Genomic DNA, 15,699 nt, shown 5'->3' on the forward strand with positions numbered 1-15,699 from the left:
CCCTATCATTATATATTGTCATGCCTTATCAGAGAAAACATTCTGGCCTTTGGGTTTTTTGGGTTTGGCCTATTTCACTTAGCATGATATTTTCCAGCTTCATCCATTTACCAGCAACTGCCATAATTTTACTCTTCTTTGTGGCTAAGTAATATTCCATGTGTATATATACCACAGTTTCTTATCCATTCATCAATTGAAGGGCATCTAGGTTGGTTCCACAATCTAGCTATTGTGAATTGAGCTGCTATGAACATTGATGTGGCTGCATCACTGTAGTATGCTGATTTTAAGTCCTTTGGGTATAAACAGAGGAGTTGGGATAGCTGGGTCAAATAGTGGGTTCATTCCAAGCTCTGAGGAATCTCCATACTTCTTTCCAGAGTGGCTGTACCAATTTGCAACTCCACCAGCAAATGCGTGAGGTGTGCCTTTTCCCCCACATCCATGCCAACACTTATTATTGCTGTGTTTCTTGATAATAGCCATTCTAATTAGAGTTAGATGAAATCTTAGAGTGGTTTAATTTGCATTTCTCTAATTACTAGAATGATAAGTACTTTTTCATATATTGTTGATCACCTGTATATCTTCTTCTTGCAGTGTCTGCCCATTTCTTAGCCATTTATTGATTGGGTTCTTTGTATTTTGGGTGTAAAGTTTTTTAAGTTCTTTATAAACTTTGGAGATTAGTGCTCTGTCTGAAGTGTGTGTGGAAAGATGTTCTCCCACTCTGTAGGCTCTCTTTCACATTATTGATTGTTTCTGTGCTGATAAAAAAAGTTTTATTTGAAATCTATCCATTTATTAATTCTTGCTTTTATTTCTTGCACCTATAGGGGTCTTGATAGAAGTTGATCCTAAGCCAACATAATGGAGATTCAGGCCTACTTTTTATTCTATTTGGTGAAAGGTCTGAGGTCTAATTTCTAGATCCTTGATCCATTTTGAGTTGAGTTTTATACAGGGTGAGAGATAGGGGTTTAATTTCATTTTACTGCATTTGGTCTTCCAGCTTTCCCAGCACCATTTGTTGAAGAGGCTATCCTTTCTCCGTTGTAAGTTTTTGGCACCCTTGTCTAGTATGAGCTTACTGTTCTTATGTGGGTATGTCCATGTGTCTTCTATCCTGTACCATTGATCTACCTGTCTATTTTGGTGCCAGTACCATGCTGTTTTTGTTACTATTGCTCTATAGTAGAGTTTAAGTCTGGTATAGTGATACCTCCTGCATTACTCTTTCTGCCCAGGATTGCTTTGGCTATTCTGAGTCTTTTGTTCTTACAGATGAATTTCATGATTGCTTTTTCTGTTTCTATGAGAAATGTCATAGGAATTTTAATTGGAATTGTGTTAAATCTGTATAGCACCTTTGGAAGTATGGCCATTTTGATAATATTAATTCTGCCTATCCAAGAACATGGGAGGTCTTTCCATCTTCTAAGTTCTTCCTCAATTTCTTTCTTCAATGTTTTGTAGTTTTCATTGTAGAGATCTTTTACCTCTATGGTTAGATTGATTTCCAAGTATTTTATTTTTTTTTTTTGAGGCTATTGCAAATGGAGTTGTTTTTCCTCTTTTCCCTTTCAGATGTTTCATCGCTTATGTATAAAAATGCTTTAGATTTATGCATGTTGATTTTATAACCTGCTAGTTTGCTGAATTTATTGATGAGGTCTAGAAGTTTTCTGGAGAAGTTTTTTGGATCCTCTAAATATAGAATCATGTCATCAGCAAATAGTGACAGCTTAAGTTCCTCTTTTCCTATTTGTATCCCTTTAATTTCTTTAGTCTTTTGAATTGCTCTGTCTAGTATTTCAAGTATGATGTTGAATAGAAGTGGTGAAAGAGGGCATCCCTGTCTTCTTCCTATCTTTAAAGGGAATGCTTTCAGTTTTTCTCCATTAAGAATGATGTTGGCTGTGGGCTTAGCATAAATAGCCTTTACAATGTTCAGGTATATTTTTTTTGTTTTGAGCATGAAGGGGTGTTGTATTTTGTTGAACGCTTTTTCTGCATCAATTGAAATAACCATATGATTTTCTCCTTAAGTCTATTGACATGATTGATTACATTTATTGATTTACGGATGTTAAACCAATCTTGCATTCCTGGTATGAACCCCACTTGATCGTGATGCAGAAATTTCTTAATATGTTTTTGGATATGTTATTGGATTACTTTTTATTTTGAGACAGGGTCTTGCTAAAATGCTGAGGTGGGCCTGAAACTTGGATCCTGCTGCCTCAGCCTCCAGAGAGACTGTGACCCAGCAACCAGTACCATATACTGATTACAGGCATGTTACCCAGCAACCAGTACCATGTACTGATTTTCAGTACTAAACTGAGTTAGCATTCCTGGGATTAACTTCATTTGGTCATAATGGCCATTCTTTTTATATATTGCACTTTATTTCATATAATGCACTTTCTTAATGTCTTTAAGGTTGCCTTTTTACATCTCTGCACATGAGAAATCTTATTTTATAAATTTCTTTTCTTTCAATTTCATTATCATGGTTTTGTTTCAGCACTGTTATAGCCTTTTAAAATGAGTTGGAAGATATGACTTGCTCTTTCACTTTCTCAAAGAAGTTGTTTACATTTTGTATTGTTTCTTACTTCAGTGTTTGATAAAACTTACTGGAGGAACGCTCTGGACCTTGATATATCTTTGTAGGAAATTTTTCTTAATAGAAACTTAATTTCTCTAATAGACACAGGATAACTCCAATTTACTATTTCTTTTTTTAAATCAGTTTGGTTAAGTGTTTCTAAGGTGATTTCATATTCATATAGGCCATCGTTTTACCTTAACATATTTATAATGACTATAAGATCTGTAGTAAGATGTCCATGTCCATCTTCTTTGACTCCCACTATTGCAAAATCTCTCTCTTTTTTTTTTCTCTTTATTTCTTGATTAGTTCTGCTAGGACATTATCAATTGCATTGATCTTTTCAAATAATCAGTTTTCACTTTGTTAATATCTCCTATTTTTTCAACTTGTTTCTTTTTAGTTTTTTTATTATTTATTTTCTTCTACATACTTTTCAATTAAGTTACTCTTATTACAACTAAGATGGAAATTTGGTTACTAATTTTAAGACTTTTTCCTGGTTAGTAAAGCATTTAAAATGATAAATTTCATTTTAAGCACTACTTTAGCTACATCTTACAAATTTCAAAGTGTTGTGTTTTACTTGTCAATCCATTCAAATTTGAAAATTTTACAGGTAAGTTTTTTAAAAATCAATTCAGGTGTCATTAAAAATATCTTATTAACTTTACAAATCTTTGGGACCTTTGTAGGTATCATATTGGTTTCCATTTTAATCTGTTGTCAGAAATCATGTACTGAAATATTTCAATATTTCAGAATTGATTAAATCCCATTTATGACTCATTACATGGTGAATCTTGAACTAGGCATGGTTAGAAGAATGTGCATTCTGAAGTTGTTAACGGTGTTCTATAAATGTCAACTAAGTCAAATTGGTTGATAATATTCATGTTTTCTGTATCTTTAATGATTTTTTTTGTATATAGGATTTAACAATTACTATAAGAATGTGTTAAAATATCAATTATGGTCATGGATTTGTCTATTTTTCCCTCCATGAGGTTTTTGCTTTATGTATTTTAATGGTCTATTATTAGATCTATTATCAAGTGCAATGCATGTAGGAATGCTATATATTCCTCATGAATTGGTTTTTTAAATCAGCATAAATTGCCCCTCTTATCTTAGTAATATTCTCCTTCCTGAAGTCAATTTTTGTCTCATGAAATAGCCATGACTGCTTTACTTTGCTTGTGTTTTTTTATGATGTATCTTTATCCATCCTTTTAGTTTCAGCTTTACCTCCTATACTAGCATATAGTTACAACTTTGCATCTTTAAAATTCATTTTTGATGATCTCAATCTTTTATTTGAGCATTTTAGATCATCTGGATTTAATGTAATGATTACAATTGGATATTTTTTAGTGATTACCATAGAGATAACAAGGGATACTGAATTAACCAAATTCCATTTTGTTTTAGGATTCAATTTTTTATAATGTATTTTTAATTTGACTTTTGCAAGTAAAATATAAACCGGAACATTACCCAAAGTACATTTTTTTTTAGATCATGAATTTCTCTGCCAACAGGATACATACTCCTCAAGACATTTTGCACAGAGAAGTATCTGGTACAAAGTGAACACCAGTAAATCTAAATTGGCCAAGGGGATTTTTCTGTAATAATCCAAAGGGCAATGTTACCATTTAACAAACTTATTTTACAAAATCTTAAAAGTCAGTACGTAATTGAAAGTTCATATTGAATCAATATTATCCCACTTTGCACCTAATACTTCCAATTCCAACTTTCCAATCCATATTTTATATTTAAATTCTTCACATTTCAATGTGCACATGCAAAGCACCTGCAACAGTATCATTCCATTTGCTCCTTAAACTTTGTGCTGTTTTTGGACTTAACTTCTATATACTAAATAAACACTACAATATTATTGTTTTAATTTTAAACCAAATGCTATCATTCAGGGTTGGTAAGAGGAAAGAGAATCATAAACCAATTTATATTTATACCTTTATTACCATTTTAGTGGTCTTCATTTTTTCTGGTGGATTTAAATTACCATATGATATCATTTCTTTTCAGTCTTGAGAATATTCATTATCCTTCCCCCCCCCCCAATAATTCAGTTCTGGTGACATAACTTCTTGCAGCTTTCATTTATCTTATAATGCTTGTATTTCAGACTCATTTTGCAGGATGTCTTTTCTTTATGTTAATCATGGATTGATATAATGTTTTGTTATTTCAGAATTTTAAACAAATTTTATTGTACTATCTTCTGCACTGTTATTTCAGATCAGAAGCAAGCCGCCATTTATGTTGTCTTTTCCCCCTGTATATAATTTTTTGAACTTACTTTTTCTCTTTGATCTTTTGAAGTTTTCCTATGATGAGCCTTTACTTTGCATTTATCTTGCTTATAGTTCACTGGATTTCCTGGGTGTGTAAATTGGCATTTTCCATCAATTATAGGAACATTTCTGCCATGATTTCTTAAAATATTCTCATTCTCTTCTTTTCTGGGAATTGAATTTTATGCAAATTATATATTTTCTGAGGATCTCTTATTCTTTACTTTTTTCCTTCTTCATTTTTCAGATTGGACAATTTCTATCAATTAGTCTTCCTTCATTTTCAATCTATTAATTCCCTAAAATTAATTTTTAAAATCTGTTACTAGTCATTTTTCAAGAATCAATCCTTCCTTCCTTCCTTCCTTCCTTCCTTTTCTGTTTCCATTTTTCTGCTGAGCTTCCCTAATGGTTCATTACTGAGACAATATTTTTCTTTAAATCCTTGAATATATTTATTATAACTTCTCTAATGTTTTGTTTTCTAATTCCAAAATCTGCCCCAACTTGATATCCATTATCTGCTTTTTTCTTCTCTGAATCATACATTACTGTTTTTTCATACCTAGTAATTTTTATTATATCCTCAACAACATGAATGATATATCTTAAAGTCTAAAGATTCTATTATTTTCCTCTGTAAAGCATCGACTTTTGCTCAAGTAGGCAATTCAACTAAGTTAATTAAGGTAATTTGTTTAGACTTGGTTTCATTTCAGACTTTTTTAGGGCCTGGACCTTACTCTGTCCCATGAATTTTACTTCTAGAAAGAGATTTTTCTGGTATGTCAGCTGAATGCCAAAGTGTTAGCAAGGTCCTTTACTCTGACTGAGATAGAACTCCAGCATCTCCCAGCACTGGCCAAACACTAGCAAGTAATTCCACTTTCCACGTCATTACTTCTCTCCAGTAAAGCCACCTTGTGAGTGCTTAGCCCACTCTTTAGACAAGGACTTAAGGGGAGACCACAAGCAGACTTCTGGGACCTGCCCTCTGAATAGAGTGGTGCTCTCCAGTGCCATGACTTTTGGACTCTAGTAAACATAAACGCCTTTAACTTGATTTCTGTTTCCTCTGCTCAGGAAGATCAACCTCTGCTTGGGTTCCAGGTCCCTATGCCATTTTCAGAAAATTATTCCGAGGTAGAGAGCTGGCATGATTGAAAGTTTATCTTTTCTCAGGTATAACAAGGCTTGCACTGTTTCCCAATGCCTGAACAAACAAGGTGCTTCAATATATTTTGTCTGTTTTTACAGTTTTTTTTACAATGTGAGAATTAGACTGCTATCATTTACTGCATAATGGACAGAAGCATGCTGTTTTGGGTTGAATAACTCATAGTATGTTTTGAAGTCATGTATTATGATGCCTCCAGCTTTGTTCATTTTCCTAAGAATTGCTTTGGCTATTCAGAGTCTTTTGTGAGTGTGAGTTTTAGGAGTTTGTTTTCTTCCTATTTATGTGAAGGATGTCATAAGTATTTCAATAGGGATTGCATTGAATCTTTATCTTGCTTTGAGCAGTATGGACATTGTAACAATGCTGATTCTTCCAGTCTATGAACATTGAATATCTCTCCAGTGTTGTGTGTGTGTGTGTGTGTGTGTGTGTGTGTGTGTGTGTATGTGTGTTCAATTTCTTTCATCATTGTTTTATAGTTGTCCTTGTAGAGCTCTTTTACCATCTTGGTTAAATTTATCTCATTTTTTGCAACATTTTAAAATTGGATTGCTTTCCTGATTTCTTTATCAGCTATTTTATTATTGGTGTATAGAAATGTTACTGACTTTTATATGTTGATCTTGTTTCTTGCAACTTTATTGAATTCATTTATCAATTCTAACAGTTTTTTTGGTGGAGTCTTTAGGCTTTTTATATATAATATCATTCATCTATGAAGAGGAATAGTTTGACTTCCTCCTTTTCAATTTGGATGTCCTTTATTTCTTTCTCTTATCCATTGATCTGAATAGGTAATTCTTAATTTTTAAAAATGTTTTTTGTGTATGTTTTATTTTTTTTTGTTCTTCTTATATATACATGACAGTGGAGTATTATTTTGACATGCTATACATAAATGGAGTTTAATTTATTCTAATTAGGATCCCATTCTTGTGGCTGTACATGATGTAGAGTTACACTGGTCATGTATTCATATATGAACATAGGAAAGTTATGTCCAATTCACTCTACTGTCTTTCCTATTCCTGTCCCCTCTCCCTTCCCTTCATTCCCCTTTGTCTAATCCAAGGAACTCCTATCCCCCCATTCACTGCATTTTAGCATATACATACAGAGAGAACATTCGGCCTTTTTTTTGGGGGGGGGGGGGATTGGGCTTATTTCACTTAGCATGATAGTCTCCAGTTTCATCCATTTACCAGCAAATGCCATCATTTCATTATTCTTGATGGCTAAGTAATATTCCATTGTGTATATATTTTAAATGCTCAGTTTTATCTTAACAACCATGGAAGGGCTACATACTTCCCAGAATTCTACCACCTTTCTAGGAGCAAGGTGGCACTAATATTGGATGTCTTTAAAAGTGGTATTTTGGTTCTTATGGTGGCATCTCAGTAACTAATCAAATAAATGACCCGTATAAAGTAAAAGTACTCTGAGCAGCTGAACCAAGAGGAATGGCAAGGCAAAACTTCTCAATCAAGGACATCTTCTTTGAATATGCTCTACATTTTAATTTTATTTTATTTTTAAGTTTCTATGGCAGACATTGTTGGTTTGAAAACATTTCAGGGTGGATCTAATTTGCTAGGGAATGATGAAAATTTCTTAAGACAATATTCATTTTTAGGGTCAAGGAAAACCATGCAATTTTGTTCTTTTTAAATATTATTTCTATATTTTTTCACAATGAGTATGAAACTAATACCATTTATGGTGACAGAAGTAAAGGTCTATAAATAACAGTATTTTCTCATGTAAGGGATTACTGTCTTTTTAAAAACAGTGTTTTTGATTACATCAATTTATACTTGAATATTCACTTACTATAAAAAACACACATTTCATAATCTGAGTAAAATTTCTTGTAACTTTCTTTCCCAATCCCAATGGATTAATTTGAGTCACATTTAATTTTCTGTAACTTGTTGGTCAGCATCTCTAGTTATACTGGACATCTAAAAATTAAATTAAAATGGATTTTATAATTCAAGAACTTGCAGATTCCTGCCTTGTACTCTCACTACCTTCTCCCTATAGGATACTCATTATAAAGTATCAACTTGGCATTCAGAAAAGTGACCTATAGAAGTCATTCCAGCTACTGTGGCACTTTCTTTGTTCATAAAATATTTGATCCACCCAAGACCCCTAATTCCAAATTCAGTGTTTTCACAATATGCTAGAGTGACTCATCTTTGTTCCTGCCCTTTCTTTATGATCTCTAACAGTTGTTTTCAGCTTTAAAATTCTATGATTACTCACTAATGAAATACAAAACTGTATTTTTTTTAAAGACACAAACTTTGTTAATTTTTGCTCATTTTCCTCATTAATGTTGTAATCTGAATAAATCTTAAGGCATTTTGCTATTTACACACCAAGTTGGGTAAGGGGGGATGAATGATTTCATTAGCCATTTACTATACTCTGGAAATAAGGGAGTGTGGTGCGTGGGTGTGTATGGCACACAGATTAATATTTGCAGCTGTTTTCCCAAACAGGATTTATGGAAAGGAAATCACTCACATTGGCATTTGAGAATCAACTCACAGCTATGTAAAAATGCAAGGTAAGCCAATACCAATACCCATCCTTGATGTTAATAAATTATATGTACAGATGAGGGTGAAGAAGGCCATGATGTAAGACCTTGTTTCTGAGTGTTGCTAGCTTAATTCCTTTTCCGTTTCTCAGTCATGAAGGATTTTATAAATTCTTCTATAGCATTTCTCTCTTCTAAGTGGACTCACCGTGTGAATGGCGGTAGGGACTTACCTCCCAGGTTCATGGGTGATATAGTTTCCACTCTCTATGGTACTGAAGCTTTGAGATCATTTAAACAATAGCAAATAATGGTTGATGTTGATCATTTTCCTCTGTTCTCTTCAAACGAAGATTTTGTGATAAAATCTTTCATTTAATTTAGAGTCCAGATTCTGAGTAAAAATAAGGGGTTCATCTCTAATGAAAAACTCTTAAATCACAATATATAATTTGAGGTTAGGCCTGTAGAGTTTATTACTGATTTCACTTTCTTAATTGATAATGTTGTCAATGACTAGTGATCTCATTTGCATTATTTTCTAGGCATAAACAGAACATTAAAATAGGGGAAAATAGAGAAATGGTCTTTTGAAATGAGGCATTTCATGCAAAACCTAAAAACAAAACTCCTGTTGGTGAAGCATATGACTCTTAGAAACTGGTTCTATGTACACAGAGCCAGAAGTGACCCACTGCAAATGTTTAAATTGAATCAGACCAGTTATTAGATGTCATCTTAGTAATGAAAGGAAAAAGATGAGCTGGTTTAAATCAGAAATAATGAAAGGGAAAATATCAGCTGACTTAAATTCTTTTTCTTAACCAGTTTGTGTAAATTAGAAACAGACATTATCTTACCATCAACATCTTGAAAAATCAGAATATAACATCTTCTATAGATTCACAATTTTTTGAATTTTAAGAAATAAAAAATCTGTGCAATTTAAATTTTTCATTGGTCATGGAAAGGCCAGAAAGCCAATATCTGCCCTGGGGTTAACACCCCATTTAAGTTAAATGTATACATTGATTAAAAGTATAAGGTTAAAGGCCAACTATGATTTTATAATTGAAAATAAAGCACCCCTTTACCAGGTATTTTATAAAAAACACTTTTACTGTGGAAACCTATCCTAATCCTGGAAAGAATGTATGTAGTGTGTTAGATTGCTGATTAGACCTGCAGCTTCCTGAGTGTTTTGTTGTTGTTTTACTTAGAGAAATATGAAAGCTAGAATAGGTATTGCAAGGGAAAGAAGCCAAGGGAGAAATGAACAGAGAGATAAGAAAAAGCATTAAATACTATGTACACACAAAGAAAAGGCATCAGGTTGACTACAGGGAACAGGAAAAACACAGCACTAGGATTATAGTGTTCTCATGCCATTTTTATAATTAAAAGCAGCAATACAAAAGGCTTCTCGGATGCCAATATTTTAAAGTTGGAGGTTAAATTTATTCAGAAATAAACATAAAACCACAGTGTTTGTGAGAAACTCCATACAATCCAGTTCTGGCACTCCAGCCTTATTAAAAAAAAATGCTAAATTAGCAATGTATGCCATTGCTTCTAGCATTGCAAATGGTTAAAATGTTGCTGAGAAAAACCACCCAGCAGGACCAACAGGTTCATCAGCCTGCGGCACTCTGCTACCACTGCTAGACGTGGCCTGCACATTTCCCTAGCATTTTCACCTCCACAAATGAGCACTACCATCCTCCAGCCCCCAGTACATCTGTTGTACAAGCTTCAGATCAGAGCGTAGAAATAGGGACAAATGCCACCTACTCTAGTTCACTTGCTGCTCTACCAACTGTTAGCAATTGCATGGTGTGTTTTCTACTTCCTCTGTCTCTCCAATCATGTGTTTTTGGAAGGTAGTTGACAGGTAAAGTGTATGACTTTCCTGCCAAAATGCCCTACACAGTGCAAGAAGCTCTTTATCATTCCTTAGAAATAAACAGAGGACCTAAAGAAAAATATGGAAATAGGGGAAAATTTATCTTAGCCCTAAAGGCTTGTAAATGAGCTCAAGAGGTCAGTTCATTCACTCACACAGATATACCTTCCTTCTTTCCTTCATTCCTTCATTCATTCATCTATTCAATAGATATGTATTGACTAGTCTGCACAGAAGTGATATTGAATTAGATATGTATCAATAAAAATAATGTATATTAGGGTACAGTCGCGTCGGCAAAGAAAAGTGGCTAAGTTTCATTATATAAAATTATTAGAGGATTAAATCCTATGTGGGTTATTTTTTCCATTGATATTCTTGTGTTGCTTCTGGCAATGAACATTTCATCATGAACATGACAGAATTTATATGTGACCACCTCATGACATACAGGTGAAAAGGGAATTGGAATAGGAAAAAGTCCTCATGTTTCTAAGATCCTTAAAAAAAAAAAAAAAAAAAAAAAAAGGATTAAACGGGAGGATTAAACTGGAGGGGCAATCTTGGAGAAAGCAGATCTGCCCCCAGTTGTGTGCAGAGTCAGTCAAAAATCCTTTTCTTGGGAGAGGTCAAGCTCCTAATAAGTCTTTGGGGCACATGAGAAAATTCCTACCTTCTTTCTGGGTGGTGATCATTTATATTTCAGGATCCACTGGGTATTGACACTTGTGGGTTTATGTTAATATAAAAGACATGAGATAATCCACTTATAAAGAGAAAAAGTTATTTTGGCTCAGTTTGGGAAGATTTTAGTTGATGACTGGCTGGCCCCATCTTGGGGCCTTTGGCAACCACATCACAGAAGGAGCAAGTGGCAGAGTAGAAGCACATATCCAATGGACAGGAAAGATAATTAAAAAGAGGAAGAGATTTGGGTCTTCCGATTTGTTTTAGGAGCATCTCCAATGATCTGAAGACCTCTAACTAGGTCCCACCTCTTAAAGATTTCCAACACCTTCCAATAGCACAAAGCTGGGACCAAGCATATAGCATACAGGTCTTTAGTGGGTATTCTAGATCCAAACTATAGCACACTCAAATTAATGTTCTGCACTGGAGTTGATATGGGAGTTAAACTACACACTGAGCAGCAGAACTAGAAGAGAACTTATACCTTTCAGTTATGAAATCTTATTTTATTTGTGATTTCCAGGGAAACAGAATGTCCTGCTCTTTGCCCAGGTTATACCACAGGTGAAGGTCAGTTAACGTGTTAAATGGAGACTTCCTGAGGTCCAAACTTACCCAAAAGATTCCTTTACAGAGTTGCTCTGAGAAGGTGGCTTATACTAACTCCCAATTTGAGATACCAATTGTCAACAAAGCACACATTTAGGTGTGTTGCTTAAGAATTACTTCTTGGGTCTGATATCACAGAAGTACAGGGGAAATCAGTGAAGTAGAAGAAGGAGCTCAAGAGTAAGAGAGCCTGGGCACAGTGGCGCATGCCTGTAATCCCAGTGTTTTGGGAGACACAGGTTCAAAACCAACCTCAGCAACTTAGTGAGGCTGTAAGCAACCTAGTGAGACACTATCTCAAGATTAAAAAGTTTTTTAAAAAGGGCTGTGGATGTGGCTTAGTGGTTGAGTGTCCTTGGGTTCAATCCCTGGTACAAAATAAAATAAAGAGTAAGGGCAGAGGAGCCTTGAGAAAGGGGAGGGAATATGGAATAAGTTTAACTAAATAGTGTTATATGCATATATGAGTAAATCACAGGGAATTTTACCTTTTCGTATATGTAGAATGTACCAATCAAAAACAAACACATGAAAGGAAGATCAGTAGAGGAAGGAGAATGGAGGTGGGGAGGTGGGGAGGGTAGTTGGGGGAATGGGGACTGAAATCAAATTCCATGCATGTATAATGTCAAATGAACCCAACTAATATGTATAACTGCAGGGCTCTAATTAAAAAAAAATACTTTCTTGGAATCCAATTACAGATCAGCTACTCTTCCTCTTGTTTTTTAGTTTAAGTTACATCCAATCGTGAGTGCACTGGAGTTGCTTGTGTCAGCTCATTAGAGCCAATTACTGTTGAATTTCCAGCAGTTGTACAAAGTCAGATGCCTCACACTGGTAGCTTGATATCAGCCATGAGGGATGGGTCTACCCCATAAAAAGTCAGCAGGTACTGCAAACCAGTGCTGGAGAGCCAGTTGTTATCCTGTTACCAACACACCACTAAATCCATCAGTTGCTGAAATTTTAACTGGATGAAATATTCACTTCTCCATCAAAACTGAATATTCAAGCCAGATGTGGTGGCTCATGCCTCTAATCCCAGCAGCTCAGAAGGCTGAGGCAGGAGGATTGCAAGTTTGAGGTCAGCCTCAGCAACTTAGCAAGGTCCTAAGCAACTTAGTGAGATCCTGTCTCAAAATAAAAAATAAAAAGTGTTAGGAATGTGGCTCAGTTTTTAAGTGTTCCTGGGTTCAATCCCTGGTACTACTACTACTACTAATAATAATAATGTAAGCAGTACTATCCTTTTCTCTCCAACAGTCACCTCAAACATCCTGTGAACTACCCACTTGAATATTAGAAAACTATAGGTTAACCTTAGTGTTTTCTTGTGGGCTTAGTCTTTGAAAGCTTAAGTGCCTACTTAATATCTGATTGCTATAAACACCTGGAATTAGAATGTTTGGAACCATAAATATTCATCCCAGTACAACTCCCTTGCCTTCCTGCAAACCTTAACCTGTATATATACCACTCAGGATTGAAGAAAATTCTTTAAGGGAAGAAAAGGCTCAGATCTACCTTGTCCCAGTGAAATAAAACATTTCAGGAAAGCTCAAGCCCTGATTTACAGAGAAGGCCTCTTGTCTTGCCTACTCTCTTGAAATTGCCATTTAATATAATTTTTGTCTTATAATTATAAAGACTAAGTGATCTTGAATCACTGCATCTGCTAAATCATTTGACCTGATCATTTTCTTCTCTACAGAATGAACAAATATGAATTCCCCCAGAAATATAAGCCTCACAGGCAAGTGGTAGGTAGTACTGGGTGGCTTTTTAAGTCTAAATGTTTTTTCCTATTTGATTTACTTAATTGAGCTAATGGGTTCTATGATCAGCTAAATAGCCCAGTAGCTAAAGTCATCATTAGCTATTTTCTTGGCTAACACAATAATGACCCTTAAATTGTCTCTAGTATTTCCAATTACCTTTGAAAACATGTGGAATGTCAGAAGCCCTAATAGGAAACATGTATGATAGGATATTTATGGGAAATCTTCTCTCACATTAGTAGTTTTCACAAAGTCCTTTTAAGTGTCAAAAGAAAATGATGAGACAAATTATAAAATAAACAGTGGAGAACCTCAAAGAAAGAATTTTTGTCTCAAGAAATTGAGGAATCCATGGATACCAGCATAGTTAGAAATTCCCTCGCCCAAACATTTATTTTATAATTGAGAAAACTGAGGCCTAGAGATGATAGTTACCTTACAAAGATAACACAGTTAACAAGTGACAGTCAAAATTAAAAGTACCCCCCCTTTTTTCAGTTTAAAAGCATATTTCTTATACTAACCTATTAAAAATAAGCTTTCCTTAAGTGGCACTTAAAGAAACTCCGAATCCCAAGTAGCATAAGCCCCACACCAACCTCTTTCTCTTTTCTTTCTCCCTCCTCCTTCCTTGACCCCCATTTTCTCATAAACACAAATACGATCATTTGTAGAGATTTGCAAAGTGCTGATCCGCTGGGGACAGGCTGGAGGGAGAGAATAACAAACATAACTGAGACTGGGTTCCTGGCCTCTTACAGTAGCCTGATAAGGATAGTCTGTTTGACAACACAAGGTAACAAATACAGAGAGATACAAATTGGAGTAAAACTCCTGGGTGTGGGTTGACAGTAAAAGCTGTCACCCCTTAGCTCTACGGCGGATGTTAACACCATGATAAAGGCTGGAATCTCACAGTGGGGCAATTCCTCATTGTAATAATGAGTTTGGGGTACAATCCTAGGTTTTGTACTTTTTCTTAGTATAGTCAAGGTGAGGAATGATAATGTTTTGCTAAGCAATTCACAAGAGAATGACTGAGTGCACCTAACCTTATTCTGTTCAATTACAATGTGGAGCATCATTGCCATATGGCCCAGAAGACCTGTCAGGTGACTGTCACATTCTCTACCCTAGAGCCAAACTTCTGAGGAGGCAATGAACTGCTAGAAAGCAATGGTCATGCATTATTTATCTTTGTTTGTCCAGCACCTAGTGAAACGTCTGTCACAACGAAGATACTTGAGGAATGTATAGGGAATGAATGAATAAATGAAAGAACTACTATTAGTCTGCTTGTCGACTGTACATGCCAGCAAAGGGTTGGGTGATTCTCAGAAAGAGTGTCAGTTCACAATTGTAGTGCATATAGAAGCTATAAAGGACTTTCACTGCGTTTTGTGGATCCCATCATCTCTGAGGCGATGGCGAGATCCGATCTCTGATCCCAGAAGGGCAAGGGTCATTCTCCGGACCATGGTGAATTCATTAAGATAACTCCCTCTGGTGAGGACACATGGAAACTTGGCAGCTGGTCCTCAGCAACTCCTCGCTCTGACTACCCACCTCCATTTGAAACATCTCCAGCCTCTAAAACCAGAGGTGGCTCTCTCTCCTTGAAAATAGATATCACAAGCCATGGGAATACCCACACACGCTGAGCAGGAAAGCTTCTTTGGCAAGTCACTGGATGATTGTTTCCAGCAAGCACCTGGGGAGTCAGGGAATTGTTGAATTCCAAACTGCCTGTCTTCTGCTGGTGGATGATTTTCTCCAAATTACCCAAAGCGACATGACAACGTGACAGTAAAATGAATTGCACCTATGTCATAGAGGCTGATTCTCTGTGATTCTTTTGAATTTTCTGTCTTTCTACCTCAGAGGTAAACTCATTCTTAAATAAATCATAGCTGAGTGTTTTCCTTCTTTAAAATTTAATTTTAAAATTACATACAGCAAAATTGGTCATTGTGTGTGCAGGCCCCTGAATTTGAATGCATGTGTAGAATCCTAGAACCCCCACCACAATCAGGAACAC

Source organism: Sciurus carolinensis, chromosome 12, assembly GCF_902686445.1.
Source record: "Sciurus carolinensis chromosome 12, mSciCar1.2, whole genome shotgun sequence".
NCBI classification, from domain to species: Eukaryota; Metazoa; Chordata; class Mammalia; order Rodentia; family Sciuridae; genus Sciurus; species Sciurus carolinensis.